Source organism: Bos indicus x Bos taurus, chromosome 12 (genome assembly GCF_003369695.1).
Source record: "Bos indicus x Bos taurus breed Angus x Brahman F1 hybrid chromosome 12, Bos_hybrid_MaternalHap_v2.0, whole genome shotgun sequence".
NCBI classification, from domain to species: Eukaryota; Metazoa; Chordata; class Mammalia; order Artiodactyla; family Bovidae; genus Bos; species Bos indicus x Bos taurus.
The window spans coordinates 25,045,485-25,057,951 of NC_040087.1; the positions used below are offsets into that span (position 1 = coordinate 25,045,485).

Consider the following 12,467-nt stretch of genomic DNA (forward strand, 5'->3'; position numbering starts at 1 on the left):
TTCTGTGCTTTTTATTATAAATGTGTGCTTGACTCTTGCTGTTGGGAATAGTAATGGCTTTGACATCGTAGGAGAACCTGTTGAGGTGTTTTGAGCACTGGGATGACTTCCTGTGTTCACAGCTGGTCTTAGTTTATACCAGGACTTGTTCTTTGCATCAGCATTTCCCTCAATGCATGCATGGACCATGAGACACAGTTGTGGCTTGGAATTCTATAATGCCTAGAAGGGTGACTCACAGATCCCATCCACCTGCAGTTTTCAATCCCCCTTTATTTTCTCTTTCTACATGAAGAAGAGGCTGCCAGGTTCCTCTTTTTTCAGTGCTGGTCCCCACGATCCTTCATGCAAGTGTCCAAAATCACTTCCAATACATGAATTTTATTTTTAATAAATTATGCTCTTCTGACTAAGTTCAGCTGTCAGCTGGGGCGGAAAGGTTAGTTGGGCCTCAGCTTGTAAAACTAGAACATGATTTTCCTTTGTAAAGTCAGGACGACTGGTCATGAGACAGTTGCAGTGTTGTTTTCACAATGAAAAAGGGGCAGAGAGTTTGTTGAGAAAAAGTGGCAGCTTGCAGGTTCACACTGATGGTTACAGCAGTCCCTTCCCCAGATAGGGATCAGGGGCAGAAGCAAATGTTTATTGAGCCCTTTCTGTGGCCCAGGCAGTTTAGGAGATATACTTTTGAGGAGAGGGACTTAGCTGTACTCGTCTCTAGACCCTCCGTGTCAGCCATCTGGCTGGTTAGATGGATGGATACACAGGTACTTGGATGGGTACCTGGGGGAAGGAGGAGGCTGAACATGGGTGATGATCCTGAGAAAGGAAAGCAGAAGACATGGTCAGGCACTTAGGGACCCACCTGAAGTCAAAAGAGAAGGAAGAGTGGAAGTAGATGCTTAGCCATCTGTTGGTGTAGCTTTTACAGAAAGTGTATCGGTACTCTGTTTACACTGATTTCCTGCCCCTCAGCCATGCTTTTCTAATAGATGAGTTGGATGGTCTCCCAGCATAGCAGACATGGCAGTAATGGGGAGTGTTTGCAAACAAACTGTTGTCTGTTCAATGGAGAACAGTCAGATGTTGAACAACTCAAAAATCATTCCGTTATTTATTAACTTTATTTATTTGGCAGAGTTTGTCTTATTTTCTAAGACTTCTTTTTTTGATGTGGACCATTTTTTAAAGTCTTTATTGATTTGTTACAATATTGATTCTGTTTTATGTTTTGGGATTTTTTGGGGGGATTTTTTTGGGCCCTGAGGCATGTGGGATCATAACTCCCAGCCCAGGGATTGAACCCACACCTCCTGCGTTGGAAAGCAGTCTTAACCACTGGACTGCAAGAGAAAGTCCCATGATAGGCATTGTTTTAAATGCTGAGAAAAGTTTATAAGGCATTGTCTTTTTTTATGTTCTATATATAGGCGTTTAGAATCTGCTGGGAGGGACAGGTTGGCTGGAACTGCAGTAGAGTTTAGTGAGTGCTATTCAGGGGGAGAATATGAAGTTCTCAGAAGCATAGCCCACAGCATTCTGGGAATTCACAAGAGGCTATGGAGGTAGTGATGTCTGTGGGTGTGTGCTAAGTTGCTTCAGTCATGTCAGACTCTGTGCAACCCTATGGACTTCAGCCTGCCAGTCTGTGCTCTCCTTTAAAACTGGTAGTGACATGACCTATCTCTTGAGCTTGTCATGATGATTAAATGATAAAATATGTGAAAGCTCTTAGAACAGTGCCTGGCACAATTCTGAAAGAGTTGGGGAATACCAGACCACCTGACCTGCCTCTTGAGAAACCTGTATGCAGTCTGGAAGCAACAGTTAGAACTGGACATGGAACAACAGACTGGTTCCAAATAGGAAAAGAAGTACGTCAAGGCTGTATATTGTCATCCTGCTTATTTAACTTATATGCAGAGTACATCATGAGAAATGCCGAGCTTCATGAAGCACAAGCTGGAATCAAGATTGCCGGGAGAAATATCAGTAATCTCAGATATGCAGATGACACCACCCTTATGGCAGAAAGTGAAGAGGAACTAAAGAGCCTCTTGATGAAAGTGAAAGAGGAGAGTGAAAAAGTTGGCTTAAAGCTCAACATTCAGAAAACGAAGATCATGGCGTCTGGTCCCATCACTTCATGGGAAACAGATGGGGAAACAGTGGAAACAGTGTCAGACTTTATTTTTTGGGCTCAGAATCACTGCAGATGGTGATTGCAGCCATGAAATTAAAAGACGCTTACTCCTTGGAAGGAAAGTTATGACCAACCTAGATAACATATTGAAAAGCAGAGATATTACTTTGCCAACAAAAGTCTGTCTAGTCAAGGCTATGGTTTTTCCAGTGGTCATGTATGAATGTGAGAGTTGGACTGTAAAGAAAGCTGAGCACCGAAGAATTGATGCTTTTGAACTGTGGTGTTGGAGAAGACTCTTGAGAGTCCCTTGGACTGCAAGGAGATCCAACCAGTCCATTCTAAAGGAGATCAGCCCTGGGTGTTCTTTGGAAGGAGTGATGCTAAAGCTGAAACTCCAGTACTTTGGCCACCTCATGGGAAGAGTTGACTTGGAAAAGACTCTGATGCTGGGAGGGATTGGGGGCAGGAGGAGAAGGGGACGATAGAGGATGAGATGGCTGGATGGCATCACTGACTCGATGGACGTGAGTCTGAGTGAACTCTGGGAGTTGGTGATGGACAGGGAGGCCTGGCGATTCATGGGGTCATGGACATAACTGAGTGACTGAACTGAACTGAACTGAATTCATCATATGATTGTCATCACCACAATTACAACAATTATTAAGCTAAGATTTTAAGGGCCTGTAAGCATAAACTAAGCCAAGCCATGGAGATTTGGGTACTGGTTCGGGAGATGAGTTTTCAGGCAAGGAGAACCTCATTAGCAAAGGAACAAAGGAAAGAACAGTGTAACACACCTGGAGAAGTGAAGGCGATTCTGTGTGGCTGTGAAGAGAGTTCAGGCGTGGGATCGAGGAAGAATGGAGCAGGGAGAGACAGGCAAGGGCATTTGACATTGCTCTGTTGGCACTCTACTCCTCATTGTTGTCATGGTATTGACATCATCAGATTTGCACTTTAGGGTGACCATTCTGGTTTTGGTGAGTTAAAGCCAGAATGAATCAAAGCGGGGCTAAAACCAACTTGGCAGGGGAAGGACTGGCCATTTCAGTAATTCAGACGAGATGGCCTGAAATAAGTCACTGGCAATGGGAATGAAAAGAAGAGGCATATTTGGTTGATATTAAGAAGGAAGAATTAGTAAGAGGTAGTAGATGATCTGATATAGAGGTTGTGAAGGAGGGCAAAGTAGTAAGGATAACACCCAGGTCTTGGGCTTTGGTTGCTGGACACATCACACTGAGCTCACTGGGGGGACACAGGGAAATGAGCATTTGGAGGGATGGCGTTGGATGATGACAGTTTCATCTGGTAATGTGCTACGTCGGGTGTGTATATGGTATCCTAATGGAGGTGGCCAAAAAACACTCAGATCTGCGAACACAGAGAGGCAGGGATTGGAGTGAGAGATGGTTTAGGGTGTCTTCATCCTGAGGTGGGTAAATATGGCCAGGGGTGGGGATTCAGTCATTAAATGGTGGCCTGGGTGATGCACGAGGGCCTTCTAACCCTGCAATTCTATTACAGTTCGTCATGAGAAGTCACTCGGTCAGGCCCCAAGTGTCACATGACACTGCAAGTTACCAGAGTTTTGAGACATGGGTAGAACTCTCTAAGGCAGAGGGTACAACTTGCTTGTGGTGGCTGTGTTTACTGTTTTATTTATTTATTTTTTCTTCTGGTTTTATGGAGATGTAATTGACATACAACACTATAAGTTTAAAGTGTACAGCATGCTGCTGCTGCTGCTGCTAAGTCACTTCAGTCGTGTCCGACTCTATGTGACCCCATAGACGGCAGCCCACCAGGCTCCCCTGTCCCTGGGATTCTCCAGGCAAGAACACTGGGGTGGGTTGCCATTTCCTTCTCCAGTGCATGAAAGTGAAAAGTGAAAGTGAAGTTGCTCAGTCGTGTCCAATCCTCAGCATAATGACTTACATATATCATGAAATGATTAGGACAGTAAGTTTAGGGAACATCCATCTTCTCATATCGATACAAAGTCAAAAAAAATTTTTCCTTGCAATAATGACTCTTAGAATTTGCTCTCTTAACAACTTTGATATATAACATACATCAGGGTTATTTATATTAATCATGCTGTGCATTATATCCCTAGTGCTTATTTATCTTATAAGTTTGTACCTTTTGAAACCACCTTCATCCAATTCCCCCTCTCCCCAACCCCAGTGAGAAATTAAATTTCTCTGAATTTCTGGCTTCTGAAAAATTCAAAACATAGGCAATACTGGATCTATTTCTGCTTTGGCAAAATAGCAGCACATTGCTCAGGTAAGTAGTACCTGGCCCTTTATATTGGGCATCAGGTTCCTTCCAGTCACATCTCACTCAGCTTGCTTCCTTCATTGAAATGACTTTCCCAGTCCCTATAGGTATTCCAGTTTGTCCCCCACACTTGGGGGATGGAGAGTGGCAGCACATTAAAATATACATTCCCAGGCAGCATACCCCACAGTCAGATTGGCAAGCTTGGTCATGGCAGTACCAAGAAATTCACATTATAACAACACTGCCCAAGATGTAGCTGGCATCTGATTATCCTCAAAAACACCCAGTGCACAAAACGGATGCAGATACCCCGAGGGGACATGAAACAGAATGTAAAAAGTGAAAGTGTTAGTTGCTCAGTCATGTCCAACTCTGCGACCCCATGGACAAGACTCCTCTGTCCATGGGATTCTCCAGACAAGAATACTGGAGTGGGTTGCCATGCCCTTCTCCAGGGGATCTTCCCAACCCCGAGATCGAACCCTGGGTCTCCTGCACTGCAGGCAGATTCTTTACCAACTGAGCTATGAGGAAAGCCCACTCTTAGATTTATAACGTGCTAGTGAAGTGTCTTGAGAGCAGAGGTCAAGGAACGAAGCAGGAGGAACACAGCCTCCCAAATTTCTGCAGCTCATGGGAGAGGATCATTACTGCCCCACTGGGTGATGGAAAAAGGTTTGCTAAGGAGATGAGTTTCAGAAACTGCTTTGGTAAGTTAAAACGATGATCAGGTCAGAGCATAGCTGTGGGGCAATTCAAAGGCTCCGGGAGTGGACCCAGGGATGTTTCAGTAGAGATAATTAAGAAGAGTGAAAACCACGAAAGTGAGGTCTGTTTGGCTCACTTGCGCTTGTCTCGATTGCATAAAAATTTGTATGAAGGGAGGTGCTTTCTCAAGTTTATTAAATGTTTATGTTTGTAAAAGTACAGGGATTGTTAAAAGCAGAAAGCCCCTTTTGCAATATAACTAACACCAGGAAACCTGTCATATCTCTGGATACTTATCATCACAAAATCCCTGAGACCAAACCTAAGCCTTTACGATTTTCTATCCCTGTTGTTTTCCCCTTTGCCTATCTCCCTATTACATGGAATGAGGAAACAGGAAGCCCTTGGTTAATCAGGTATCAAGAGCTGCTTTCATTGCTATGGAAACGTGACACCCCTATGCAAGACAGAAACCTCTTATCTCTATTTTTCAAGGGGGATTTTTAACATCCCAGAATAATATCCTTTCTGAAAACAAAAAACAGGAAGGTACACACACATATACACAAAACTGCATTACATAGTATGTTGTATGCTGCTGAATTTTACTCATCAAACTCAAGAAAAAAGCATTCTTCATTTTTGCTCAAAGCAAACATTTGTTTGAAGAAGAGGTCAGATTGTAAACTAGGTGGGCTTGAGTACTGCAGTGAAATAGACTTCTAATGTGCACAGATACCCTGGTTCTGAAAAGGTGTCTGCTAAACCATCTATCCCAAGAAGTCTTTGCAGACAGAAATTCCTTTCCACTTCTCTCTTCCCCAGATAGGCTATGTGTGGGTGTTGGCAGTGGTATGTTTTCTAAAACACTGAATTCCCCCTCTTGTATCCTGTCTCAAGCTATTTTCTTGTGTTCTTCAAAATAGTAACCAAAGTTTTAAAAATTCTGTGACTTAGGACTTATGAGACTCCATACCATTTTTAAATCTCCAATAACAGGTCTCAACTTGGCAAACACCATGAAAATTCCTTGCAGGTTATTTTCTCCATAAACCTAAAGTTAATCTCAGTGTTGGGCTGAAAACTATGGGAAAGTGGGAAATCTCTCCCACAGCCATGTATGTATTAGGACAGGTTCACAGAAACAATAATAAACTCACCCCCCCCCCCCCCCCCCATCTATTGGTTTGGACTAATACTAGTTATCTCATGTTCTGGTATTCTAACATTCCCAAATCTGTTGTTTCTAAAGCATTAAGAGTGGGAAAATCCATAGGAATTTCCCTGTGGGATTACTTGTTTTAATACTTAAAGATTTTATTTACTATATTAAAAAAAAAAAAAGGCAGCCAGTGTGGTTGAAGCATTGATTTTTGTCACCTACTGGAGCACTGTGACTGAACTACCCTTCATGACATTTAACTAGTGAAATAATGATTTAAGTTGCTAGGAATTCCCTGGCGGTCTAATAGTTGGGATTCCATGCTTCTAGTGCGGGGGGCTTGGGTTCTGTTCCTGATCAGGGAACTGGGATCCCACACGCCGCGTGGTATGGCCAAAAAGAAAAAAATGCTAAAGGATTTCAGTGTGAAAAGAAGTTAAACTCTTATTGGGTTAGTGAGTCAGGACCTGGACAAAAATGCCTCGAAGCCATTGATAAAAGTTACGAGAAAGAGTGAGATACCAGTTTTTTTCTTTAGAAAAAAAAAATCAATTTTTGAAAAGTTTAATTATGAAAATATCCTCTTGGCATAGTTGTTCTTACTGTTTAGTCACTAAGTCGTGTCTGACTCTTTTGTGACCCCATGGACTGTAGCCTACCAGGCTCCTCTGTCCATGGGATTTTTCAGGCAAGAATACTGGAGTGGGTTGCCATTTCTTTATCCAGGGGATCTGCCTGACCCAGGGATCAGACCTAGGTCTCCTGCATTGGCAGGCGGATTCTTTACTGCTGAACCACCTGGGAAGGTCCGTCTTGGCATAAAAAGACTTTTTAAAGGGTTAATCCTAATCTTAGGCAACCAAGAAACCACTGCAGAATTTACTTTGAGCTCCACATACTCCCCAGCTTTCTTGAGACGGGTGAGAAGTGTTGTATGCGGAGAAGGGAATTCCTTTCTTGAGCACCCATGCCCTCACGCTGTGAAGCAAGAGCTGAGTTTCAACATAAATATTATTGCTGGCCAGGTCCTTTTAAAAACCTCCCCACAGAATCTAACTGGCAGAGATTGTGTTTATTCTTAGCCTCAGCTATCAATTCTCCCTAAAATGGAAAACCTACAACAAAAGGGGCAATAAAAACTCAGCTCTCAGGGGCGGGATCCTGTCAGATCCAGAAGCCGGTCCAAGGGAGATCACGTGAAGGGATCTGCCCTTGGCCCTGGTCCAGTGAGGCTGGGAAAAGGCTCCCACTTCTCCAGCCCAGCAGCCGCTGATGTAAATTAAGTCTCCCAGGACCCACCTCCTCCGGCCTGGTTTCTGGGAGGGGAATGTGAGGATGCTTGTGGAAATGATTTGCTTATCAGAGACCCAAAGTAGTTTGCAAAAAGAAGGTGCCTGACTGCCTTAGAGAAAGAGAGTGAAAAATGTTAAGTCTCCGCTACTAGGATTGGCTTTGTGTCATTTGGGTATTTCGTTCAAATGCTAATCAAAGTTCAGAAACACTAATCAGATCCCATTTGCCAGGCCAAGCCAGGCTTCCAGCTGAAAATTGTTTTTCATTGTCTACACACGGACATTCTGCTCCCAAAGGCACAGCTGAACACTGGTGATTGCGATCCTCCCCCAGCCAGGCTCCTGAAACACGGCCCTACCGCTGCAATCTTCCTGGTCCTTATGGCCTCCTCCTCCATGCCTGATGCCCTGGCTTGCTCATTGGCTCTGGGCACTGGGCACCTACACATGGGCCCATCGGCCACCCAGAGAGAGAGCTAGGCATCCAGGGAAGAGCACGTGGTTAGACGTGCAAGCCCTGTGATCCTAGCACAGTTCCGCCTCTTCTTAGCTGCGTACATTTATATAAATTACTGGACGTGGAACAACAGACTGGTTCCAAATAGGAAAAGGAGTACGTCAAGGCTGTATATTGTCACCCTGTTTATTTAACTTCTATGCAGAGTACATCGTGAGAAACACTGGGCTGGAAGAAGCACAAGCTGGAATCAAGATGGCTGGGAGAAATATCAATAACCTCAGATATGTAGATGACACCACCCTTATGGCAGAAAGTGAAGAGGAACTAAAAAGCCTCTTGATGAAAGTGAAAGAGGAGACTGAAAAAGTTGGCTTAAAGCTCAACATTCAGAAAACGAGGATCATGGCATCTGGTCCCATCACTTCATGGGAAGTAGATGGGGAAACAGTGGAAACAGTGTCAGACTTTATTTTTTTGGGCTCCAAAATCACTGCAGATGGTGATTGCAGCCATGAAATTAAAAGACGCTTACTCCTTGGAAGGAAAGTTATGAGCAACCTAGATAGCATATTGAAAAGCAGAGATATTACTTTGCCAACAAAGGTCCGTCTAGTCAAGGCTATGGTTTTTCCTGTGATCATGTATGGATGTGAGAGTTGGACTGTGAAGAAAGCTGAGTGCGGAAGAATTGATGCTTTTGAACTGTGGTGTTGGAGAAGACTATTGAGAGTCCCTTGGACTGCAAGGAGATCCAACCAGTCCATTCTAAAGGAGATCAGCCCTGGGTGTTCTTTGGAGGGAATGATGTAAAGCTGAAACTCCAGTACTTTGGCCACCTCATGTGAAGAGTTGACTCATTGGAAAAGACTCTGATACTGGGAGGGATTGGGGGCAGGAGGAGAAGGGGATGACAGAGGATGAGATGGCTGGATGGCATCACCGACTCGATGGACGTGAGTTTGAGTGAACTCTGGGAGTTGGTGATGGACAGGGAAGCCTGGCGTGCTGCGATTCATGGGGTCGCAAAGAGTCGGACACGACTGAGCGACTGAACTGAACTCACCTCTTTGGTAAAATAGAGGTAGCGGTAATCCTTGGGAGGATGGAAGATAATTTTTATCAGGTTCCTGGCCCATAGGAGAGCTCGGTCGCCCCTGCCTGCAGCCTCTGCCCACCAGGACGGCGTGCCCAGAAGGAGGAGAATCTGCTTTCTCCACGTGTTGCAGAGCATCCTTCCCAGCTGTGCGGGACCCTAAACACAGAGGATGCTGGGCTTCCTCTGAGCTGTGGGGCTCCTTTAGCCCCTGACCTGTGACATATGAGGTCCTGACTCTCCTCTAGGGCAGGATCTTTCCCCCGCCAGCCTCAGGTGGAACAATATAGAAGCAGGAAGGGAATAAAAGTTCATGTGGTTTCTCCTTAGGCTGCTGAGCCCGAACCAGCATTGGGAATTTCCAGACCCCAAAGGCCCTTCCGTCACCCCAGCCACAGGGGCTGGCCTGCGTGAGAAGCAGCAATAGATCTGAATTGGCACCAAGGCTTCTGGGAAATCATTTTCCTCATCCTACAGAGGAGAGGTTGCCTGACCTCTGGGATCTAATGCCTGATGATCTGAGGTGGAGCTGATGTAATAACAGTAGAAATAAAGTGCAGTAAATGGAATGCCCTTGGATCATCCCAAACCATCCCCAGCCCCCCCTTCCCAAACCAGTCCCTGGTGCCAAAAAGGTTGGGGACCACTGCTGTAGAGCTAATACCTAACTTGCAAGTTTGTTCTGAGGATTTGAGAAGAGGCATGGGACCTGTCTACCTAAGGATAGCACCTTTCCGGTGGTCAGAGCTCAGCAAATAAAATGTCTGTTTCATCAGCCTTGCGTGTTCCAGTCCACAGGCTGTGCTGTGTCCCATATTTGCTAAAGGCTTGCGTCTTCCCTGGTTCATCTCCCCTCCTTAACTTTCACTTCCCTGCCTCTTCCACAGACACCACCAACAAACATTCATCAACGGTTTCTTTTGAAATAATATGTTAATTTGTGATAAAGTAATTTGGGTTTATAAAATGTAAACCAAAACTGTATAAAACAGTAAAAAATCTCTCTCCCTTCTTTTGAAATCCTGCTCTTTGGAGGTAATCACCCTTGACAAATCAGTGAGTTTCCTTTCAGACTTACAGAAAAATGTGAGCTGAATACATAAAATGCCATGTCAGTTGGCTGTGATACCTGAAGGAAGGAAGGAAGCTGGGGCTGGGTATGCTGTTTCAGACAGGGAGGACACGGGAGACTCTCTGAGAAGTTGGCATCACTTGGGAGATGAGCAAGCCTTTCTGTGATCTGAGATGAGAGCATTTACGGTAGAAGGCACGGGGACCACTAAGGCTCCAGGTGGGAACAGGCTTGTTGGGTGTGAAGAGCAGCAAAGGAGGCCCATGAGGCTGTCGTGGAGCGAAGGAGGGCTGGGTGGAGAGCAACACGGTGTCCATCCTCAAAGTCCACCGTTAGGACTTCAGTTTCTTCCCAAAGGAAAGGAGAGCAGAGGAGGTATGGAACCCAGTGTGCATTATTAAAGGACCAATCTGAGCACTGGGCAGAGCAGACCAGGAACAAAACCCAGAGAAGATCAATGATATACTCTTTTGGCAACTGAGGATGGTGCTTTAATCTTGGGTGGTGAAAAGTAGTTAATGAAAATCCTGCTTTGGGAGGTCTGGTGAGCATAGAAGCTGGATTGGGGTGGTGGTTGGTGGTTTTAGTCTCTCAGTTGTATCCAACATTTTGCAACCCTGTAGACTGTAGCCTGTGAAGCTTCTCTGTCCATGGGATTCTCCAGGTAAGAATACTGGAGTGGGTTGTTATTTCCTTCTCCAGGGGATCTTCCCTCAGTCAGTTCAGTCACTCAGTTGTGTGCAACTCCTTGTGACCCCATGGACTGCAGCACACCAGGCCTCCCTGTCCATCTTCAGTTCCTGGAGCTTACTCAAACTCATGTCCATCACATCAGTGATGCCATCCAACCATCTCATCCTCTGTCATCCCCTTCTCCCACCTTCAGTCTTTCCCAGCATCAGGGTCTTTTCCAATGAGTCGGTTCTTCACATCAGGTTTCCAAAGTATTGGAGTTTCAGCTTCAGCATCAGTTCTTCCAATGAATATTCAGGACTGATTTCCTTTAGGATGGACTAGTTGGATCTCCTTGCTGTCCAAGGGACTCTCAAGAGTCTTCTCCAACACCACAGTTCAAAAGCATCAATTCAAGGATTTGAAAGATGGCGGACGACGTGGACCAGCAACAAACTACCGACACTGTGGAAGAGCCCCTGGATCTCATCAGGCTCAGCCTGGATAAGTGAAGCTACATGCAATGAGAAACGACAGAGAACTTTGAGGCAGGTTACATGCTTATGATCAACATTTAAATATGATATTGGGAGATGTGGAAGAAACTGACAACTATAGAAATTGATGAAACATATGAAGAGATATATAAATCAACAAAACGGAATATTCTGATGCTCTTTGTATGGGGAGACAGTGTTGTGCTAGTTGCCCTGCTATTGAGAGTTAACTGATAAAAGAATTTATCACATGTGGAAAATGAGCGGTACTGTGTGATTGCCTCTTTGAATATGAAAGATACTCAAGAGAGATCGATGTACATCTTGATACTAAGAAATAACTAAGAATTCTTCCACTCCTGAAATAAGTTGATTTGTAGATAACTCACAGATTCTTCAGCTAAACAACATATTTATTTTTTTCCAACCCCTCCAATAAATGTGATCACCAGGATACAGAGCTTTTTCAGGAGTTGATTTGCTCCACTGTTTTTTGGACAATTTCTGGGTTTCTTCCTTTAAATTACACTTGTCATTTCCTTTTTTTTTTTTTTTTAAGCATCAATTCTTCAGCACTCAGCTTTCTTTATAGTCCAACCCTCACATCCATACATGACTACTGGAAAAAACCATAGCTTTGACTAGACGGACCTTTTTGGTAAAGTAATGTCTCTGCTTTTTAATATGCTGTCTAGATTGGTCATAGCTTTTCTTCCAAGGAGCAAGCATATTTTAATTTCATGGCTGCAGTCACCATCTGCAGATCTTCCCTACCCAGGGATTGAACCCGGGTCTCCTGCATTGCAGACAGATTCTTTACTGCTGAGCCACCAGGGAAGCCCCCGGATTGGAGGGTTCCATGAGAAAACAGGGGAAGATGGAGAGAAGGCAAGAGCAGACAGCTCTCTAAAGTGGGTGTTGAAGCCTGCAGTGGTTGCTGGGGGCATGTGGAGTTAGAATAGGGTTTTTTAAGGCAGGAGAATTTTTTAAATTTATTTTTGATTGGAAGATAATTGCTTTACAGTGTTGTGTTTCTGCTGCACAACATGTATACATATACCCTCCCTCCCTCT

General features: G+C 44.5%; 1 pseudogene; it reads left to right on the forward strand.

Moving 5' to 3' along the window:
- Positions 1-11,281: 11,281 nt before the first annotated feature.
- LOC113902313 lies at positions 11,282-11,921 on the forward strand (annotated as a pseudogene).
- Positions 11,922-12,467: the final 546 nt, after the last annotated feature.